General features: G+C 40.6%; 1 non-coding gene across 1 annotated transcript; it reads right to left on the bottom strand.

Annotated features, from left to right (window-relative positions):
* Nucleotides 1-430: 430 nt before the first annotated feature.
* On the bottom strand, nt 431-537 carry LOC115032390 (U6 spliceosomal RNA). The gene has a single exon (XR_003838069.1). It is a non-coding gene; the product is annotated as a U6 spliceosomal RNA (small nuclear RNA).
* Nucleotides 538-6996: the final 6459 nt, after the last annotated feature.

Here is a 6996-nt window from a genome sequence, read left to right as displayed (position 1 = left end):
TGTGTAGGACACTGCAACGTGTTTGTTGTTGTTGTTGTTGTGTTGGGGAGTGGGGGTGGGGGTGGTGGTAACACAGTTTGCGAGAGAACACCAACCGCTACAATTAGTAGAGTGGAACAGGAAATTATTTCTGAAAGATGACAGAGAGAAAGACTGAATTGGAATTTTGAAAAATTAAGGAGACAGTGCAGAGAGGTTCCCGAGGTGGTCTCCTGTAGCCATAATGTCATATTTTGCCTCTGACTTTTGGGGAAAGTATTGAATCTAGCACATTAATGGGGTGGGGGGCTCAGTGGAGCTGGGATGAGAATTCTGATGGTGAATTTTAGAGCAGTGTTCTTCACTTTTATGCTATAAGAATGAACGCAAGTTCAATTGATCACCAGATGCTTTTGAATTACCAGCAATTGTCTTGGTGATTTTTTTTTCTTTAAATACAAACCACTTCCCAGATACGCAGGTCAGTCTTGCGCAGAGGCCATGCTAATGCTCTCAATAACGCTCCAATGTTAGCATGTGAGCTGTTGAAGCAAGCATGTTCCAAACAGAATAAACATAAACAGTAAGGACTGCATCACCGTCCATCATCAAACAGGAAAGAAACACTGTCAGCTGTCAGCATTTCAGAGACCAGTGTTCCTTCGGCAGCCGTGAGAAAGCCTATGAAGTGCGCAGACAATGAGCTACAATGAGCTGTGGTATTCTGGTTTTGCCACAATTAGCAGAACACGTCAGTACAAGATTTCCCAAAGGGTTAGTATCCCGTTAATGTGGAGAAAAACTGAATTCAAGATTTTTATATCTCTTGAAACAGATGGTTATAATTTAAACTTCACAAAATATGGGTAGTGGCGGCGGGGGTGGGGGAGGCAATCAAAAAACCTGAAAGTCCCAGTTTCTTGTTTTCCAGGCCAAAGCCTGAAGGATGACTGTATAAATAGTTCTAAGACGCTCATCTATTTTTCTTCCTTCCTGGAGATAATCTGCAGAGTGTCTGTCTGGACACATCTAATGGTTAGCCAGATGGCATTTCCAGATCATTTTTTCTAGAAGCCCGAAATCTCATCAGATACAATGGCATGATTTCAAGCTGGTGCAGGAAAGCAGTATAAAAGCCATGGAATGAACCAGCGGGGTGAGGAAAGATAAGTTGCAGGAAACATATTTAATTTTAAAAGCAACAGTTGGGGCAAGACTAGAAAAATCCTGTGTGTGTTGAATCTGCCACAACTCTTACACAGCACTGCCCTGAGCCTGTCTTAAACACCACCAGCGTATCTCAATGGCTCTACATGCCACTCAAGGGCCTAAATGCCTTTCATAGCTGGAACTGTGAACTGCAAGGTTTTCCTAGCTGAACTCAAATCGATTGCAAAGCAGCTGTGGCTCAGGCAGGTACAGGTGCAGTGCACATTGCCAACAGACCTTGGAGTGTCTCCAGGGAGGTGCTACACTTACAGAAACGCAGAAGGCAAGAGTTATGGGGTCATGGAGCTGCCATCAAGATTTCAGAGAAAGCTTGGGAAGCTAGGCAGTGTGTTAGGTGTTGATGTCCATGTAAGGCAGCCCCTGACAGATGATTCATGATAGAGTTGTAGGCATAAAGCCACAGTGGGGGCCCCAGAAAGAAGTTTCAGCAACAGTGAATTATCCAGGGAAACATTTAAATAAATGCAAAGTAAGCCCTAGAGAGTAGCCCAGTGGAATCAGGATGTTTAGCCTGAGTCTCTTTCATCAGGTATCTGGGAAGTTTGTAACACTTCTCACCTACACCTCCTCCTCATATGTAATCAGGGACGCATAATTGAGTTTGGCTTTCAAGCTCTTGAATTTTCTTTGGGTGTGGAAGTAGAGGAAGGGCAAGGCTCACCTCAAACACTATGTAGCCAATGCTAGCCTTGACCTGAGATACTTAAATACCTTTTGCCCAGTCTCCTTGTTGCTGGAATGTGCCACTATTCATAGTTGGACTTGAACTTTTGATCAATGCTGTAACAGTTAACCTGAGAACTCTTAGAAACAGAATGATACTTTGTCATTGTGAGATGGACAGGGACCTAAAAGTCTGGGCTGGGTGCAATAGTTTGGAGGCTGAAGGCCTCTATGGTAGTCAATCTTGATAGTGAAATATGATCACCGTGGAAGCACACCTCTGAGTCTTTATATGAAGATGTTCCCAGAAAGCTGAAGAAGAAAGATCTGCCTAGATTGTGGGAGGTGCATCCCATAATGTGCAGTTCTGAATAAAAGGAGACAGGGAGCTGAGCCCCAGCATTCGTCTCATTCTGCTTCCTGACCACAGACTCAATGTGACATCACTTTATCCTCTGATAGCCATGCTTTCCCCACTATGATGGATTGGACCCCCAAAGCCTTTTCCTTAAGTTGCTTCTCACTGAGTATTTGGTCCTGGTGATGGGGAGAATATCTAGTGTCTCCAGTGCCCAAGACAGCAGTGATGGGAAGTACTGTGGACTTTCAAGAGATGGGGCTTGGTAGGAGATTCTTAGGACATCCAAGGCATAACCCTAAAAGCAGCTGTGGGACACTGGCTGTTCCTTCTTTCTCCTCACTTCTTAACATCTACAGCTGTATGTATTTTGGTCATGATATGCTGCCCTCATCAAAGGCACAAATCAAGAAGTTATCTGATTATGGACTGGGACATTCAACAGGATAAGGCAGAATGAACCTATTCTCTTTATAGGTTAAATATCTCAGACATTTTCTGTAGTAACACAAAGTTGATAAGAGGGAAGGTCCTTTATATTTGTGACAGAGTGTTTTAATTGTCAACTTGGCACAATCAGGAATCACATGGGAAGAGAATCTCAATGAAAAGTTACTTAGATCAGCTTAGATTGTGGGCATTACCTTGACTATGGTATCTGAGGTGTAAGAACGTGCCCACTATGGGTGGCATAATTCCCCAGGCAGGAGATTCTGAGATGTTTAAGAGTAGAAAAGTTGAACTAGCATGCATAGCTGAATTCATTGCTCTCTGATCTTTACTATGGACATGTTAGAAACAATTGTTTCAAGTTCTTCCTGCCTTGACTTTTCACAAGGATAAGCTATGAATTGTGTTAAAAAAAAAAAAAAACCAAAACCTTTAGCTTCTTTAAGTTGGTTTTCTTAGCGTATTTCCTGTTATCAAAGCAACAGAAAACAAAATGAAGATAATTACTCTTCTTATTTTAATATGCTTGATATTTTAATAAAAATATTTTTAAAAATAGTAACTGCAACATTTATTTCTATTTGCACCTAATAGATCCTGGACAGATTATTTCCAATAATTTGTACACTGAAATTTTTTCTGTATGCATCAAACTCAATAATTTTCTACAAAAGCAAAAGCTTTTTAGTAAATAAACATATTTTATTTATTTTTAAAAGTTAATTTCAGTTTTTTTGTAATACTGGGGATTGAACATAGAGCTTTGTGTGTGTTATGTACACTACCTCAAACTGAGTTGCTGCTCCAGCCCCCACCTAATATGAAATTAATTCTGAACCAAGTATATCCAAAGGTGAAAAAGTTCAAAACCTAAGAAAACAAACTGATGACAAATCATAGGTGGAGAGTTTCTGGGGCCTATTGGCAGGAATCTGACTTTGGGCAAGGACAAGGAAATGGGCTTCAGGCAGGAATCTGACATTGGGCCATGACAAGGAAGCAAGCTCAGGCAGGAATCTAATTTTAGGCTAGAACAAAGAAATAGGCTTCAGGCAAGAATGTTAGTTTGAACTAGGACAGGGAAGTAGGCTCAGATATTGTTGTGGTCATCCTGATAAGCCCTTAGAAACAGTGATCACTGGAGTGACCATGAGACTCTGTTTATTGTCTTGCTTGTTCCTTAACCTAGAACTGACCTTGCATGTAGTTAAATGGTATAAAAGCAGATTGGGAAAAAATAAACCAGCCTCAGCCTCAGAATGGGCTGGGGTCATGCTACAATGTTGTCTAATTGTCTTTCTTTCATTTTTTTGTTTTTCTTTTTTTTTTTATTTAATTTACTTTTTATTAGATATTTTCTTCATTTACATTTCAAATGCTATCCCGAAAGTCCCCTATACCCTCCCCCCACCCTACTTCCCAGTCCATCCACTCCTGCTTCCCGGCCCTGGCATTCCCCTGTACTGGGGCATATAATCTTCACAAGGCCAAGGGCCTCTCCTCCCATTGATGGCCTACTAGGCCAAACTCTGTACATATTCAACTAGAGACACAGCTCTAGGGGATACTGGTTAGTTCATATTGTTGTTCCTCCTATAGGGCTGCAGACCCCTTTAGCTCCTTGGGCACTTTCTCTAGTTCCTTCATTAGGGGTCCTGTGTTCCATCCAATAGATGACTGTGAGCATCCACTTCTGTATTTGCCAGGCACTGGAGAATCTGTCGACTGACTAAGCTGGCTTGGTCAGATGGAACCTCAACATTGGAGCTCCAGTAGGTGGGCTATAGTGAAGGACGCTGTGGGAATTGGAAATGCTCACAAATAAAAGTAAAAAAAGATTTGGGCCAGCAGTGAATAAACCTTTTAGGAGGACAAGGTAATGGTAAAAGGTGTTGTATGTATGTGTGTAGAGCTGTGATAAAATCTAGAGAAGTGTAGGTAATTCTCATAGATGCTTTTAGGATAATCACAGTTATCCTAGAATGAGAGAGAATGGGTTTGAGAAGAGTAGTCCTCCCCGCCTATCTGGGGATGCTTTGGTGAAAGAGAAGGAAAATGAATGTAAGCTGTTTCAGAACTCTCCTAGGGACAGGAGGAGGTCGGGAGACATCCTGCCTCCTCTCTAGCTCTTACTGAAGGAATGCTTGGTTCTGGATCCCTTAGGTAGGATATCTGGGTCACATCTAGTTCTCTTCCCTCTCTGTCTATTGTCTGTCTTTGGTGCACCAATCTGTCCATGTCTCTCAGTTTATGTCTGAGTTTTTGTTTTATTGCTTGAATGTTGTTCTGTGTTTCATGTTGAAAAGAAAAAAAATGGTTAAAACTTTATCTGCTAGTTATTCACCCCTCAATTTAGTTTTAACTTATTAAAAAAAGATACAACAGTCTCACTTGGCCTTTGTAGCCCTGCACCTGTAGTTAGGAGTCTAGTATAGCTGGAGAAGCCCTGCTGGGGGCTGATTGTCTGTACAAGCTGCTCTTAAAGGGGCCAGCAGCTTCTTGGCATCTATGGCAAGGGAACTGATGGCTGTTTTTTTCTACAAAAATCTCTGTGACTGTGATTATTGGGTTCAGCAGGTAACAAGTTGTGTCTCACATGAAATTACAGCTAGAAAAAGTAAGAATGTTGTCTAGTCTAAATATGTGTATGGCATTTTATTTTTGTTTCGGACTGGTTTTAAAAGTATAAATATGCCCTGCATGTGTTGGCTATAGATTATTTGCTTATAAGTTATTGGCTATGATTAAACATTTGTAACATTGGTAACAGAAAGTTGACTTAAAACTGGTAACTCAGGGTTGGAGTCATTCTAAGCAATAACATGTGGCATGAGCCAACACAGGAAAACAGGTCTCTAAATTGGAACAATATTTTACGTAATTCTTATCCTAGGAATCAGACTAGGATTTAGAGCAGTGTCTCTTTGAGGTATTGGAGGCTGCACCATCATTCGATTGTGTGCAGGAACTGGCAGCCAAAAACGTTGTAGCATGGAGGTGATTCAATTGGTGTTTTTGGAGAGTCTGGATTATTTGATGGAGGTTGAGTTTTGTTTTCCAAAGTTATGGTTGTGCTCTAGTGTTGCAAAGGAAACTTAAAAATTATAGTTAAACTGCCAGTGTTCCATTGGCTGCAATTTGCTGTTCAATCACAGGCTCAGGATTCTATCCCACACATATTTGTAATAAGAAAAAAATCAGCTGGGCGTGGTGGTGCACGCCTTTAATCCCAGCACTTGGGAGGCAGAGGCAGGCGGATTTCTGAGTTCGAGGTCAGCCTGGTTTACAAAGTGAGTTCCAGGACAGCCAGGGCTATACAGAGAAACCCTGTCTCAAAAAAACTCAAAAAACCAAAAAAGCAAAAACAACAACAACAACAAAACAAAAACAAAAAAAGAAAAGAAAAAAAGAAAAAATCAAGCAGGTAGAGATTGTTGCAGGGTTTGCAAAGGATTGATGAGGCTATGGAACTTGTGGGGGCATTGCTGCCTGGCCTGCCTACTCTAGCTGCCATTCCAGGAAATTAATATAGAATTATCATGGATTTGGAGGACTGTTTTTATACTGTTCCTTTGCATCCTGGTGACTGTGGGAGAATTGCATTTGGTGTGCCGGCTTGTAATTTTGGAGAGCCCATGAAGTGGCATCATTGGAAAGTTTTGCCTCAGGGAATGGCTAATAGCCTTACACTGTGTAAAAAAAATTTGTTGCTGCTTCAGGAAGGTAGGACTTTGAGTCTTTTAGTGTATATTATTCATTATGTGGGTGGTATTTTATTAGCTGATCCTTCTGAAGGCATTTTACTACAAGCCTTTGCTCTCATACAATGAACTTTAAAATTTTCGAGTAGTTGTTGTTCCAGAAAAGGTTCAAAGACAATATCTTTTTAATATTTGAGGCATAAGTTATATCCTAAACAAATTGTGGCATTGAAAAGTCAAGTGAGAAAAAATAATTTTATTTACTTTAAATGATTTTCAAAAGTTTTTAGGAGATGTTAATTGGCTAAGACCTTACCTTAAGCTCACCACAGAACTTAAACCTCTGTTTGACACCATCAAGGGGAATGCAAATCCTAATTCCTCTTGGCAATTAACTGGTGAGGGACAAATAGCTTTGCAGAAAGTAGAGGAAGCTATTAGTCAACAACAGATACATTATATAGACTGATCAATTGTTGGCTGTTTGTGTACATTATTGCTACTCATGTGCTCACAGCAGTCCCTTTGTCAAAAGGGACCATTAATGTGGATTCATCTACAAAGAAAGTTTTAACACCCTATTATGAAGCTGTTGCTTTATTAATACAGAATTGT

The sequence above is a fragment of the Mus caroli genome, unplaced genomic scaffold (genome assembly GCF_978045245.1).
Source record: "Mus caroli unplaced genomic scaffold, Mus_caroli_1 scaffold_1, whole genome shotgun sequence".
In the NCBI taxonomy this organism is placed as follows: Eukaryota; Metazoa; Chordata; class Mammalia; order Rodentia; family Muridae; genus Mus; species Mus caroli.
The sequence above is the reverse complement of the archived record's forward strand: the minus strand, read 5'-3'. Positions and strand labels throughout refer to the sequence as shown.